The sequence below is a fragment of the Neopelma chrysocephalum genome, unplaced genomic scaffold (genome assembly GCF_003984885.1).
Source record: "Neopelma chrysocephalum unplaced genomic scaffold, ASM398488v2 Primary Assembly neopelma1_90039, whole genome shotgun sequence".
In the NCBI taxonomy this organism is placed as follows: Eukaryota; Metazoa; Chordata; class Aves; order Passeriformes; family Pipridae; genus Neopelma; species Neopelma chrysocephalum.
Window position 1 is genome coordinate 3,482 of NW_020918917.1, and position 536 is coordinate 4,017.

The following is a 536-nucleotide window of genomic DNA, read 5'->3' on the forward strand; positions in this document are numbered from 1 at the left end:
CTTCCGTCATTGACCTTCTATCATGAAGAAAATCGTGGATCTGGGGGGAAAAAACCATGGAAATGGGGTTTAATTTGGGATGAGAAGAAGAAATTCATGGAAATGTGGTTTAATTTGGGTTAATGAGAAGAAATGGAGGTGAATCAAGTTTAATTGGGGATTAAAAGCAGGTTTAAGGTCAAGTTTCCATTCCAATCAACTGGAGATGACCTTCCATCATTGACCTTCCATCATGACAAAAATTGTGGGGCTGGAGGTGGAAAAACGGGAGAAATCCATGGAAATGGGGTTTAATTTGGGAGAAGGAAAAGAAATTCACGGAAATGTGGTTTAAGTTGGGATGAGAAGAAGAAATCCATGGAAAATCGGGTTTAATTCGGGATTAAAAGCAGATTTAAGGTCAAGTTTCCATTCCAAGTCAACTGGAGATGCCACGAAATGAACCATCATGAGGAAAATCACGGACTGAGGGGAAAACCCGGAGAAATCCATGGAAATGGGGTTTAATTTGGGATGAGAAGAAGAAATCCAGGAAA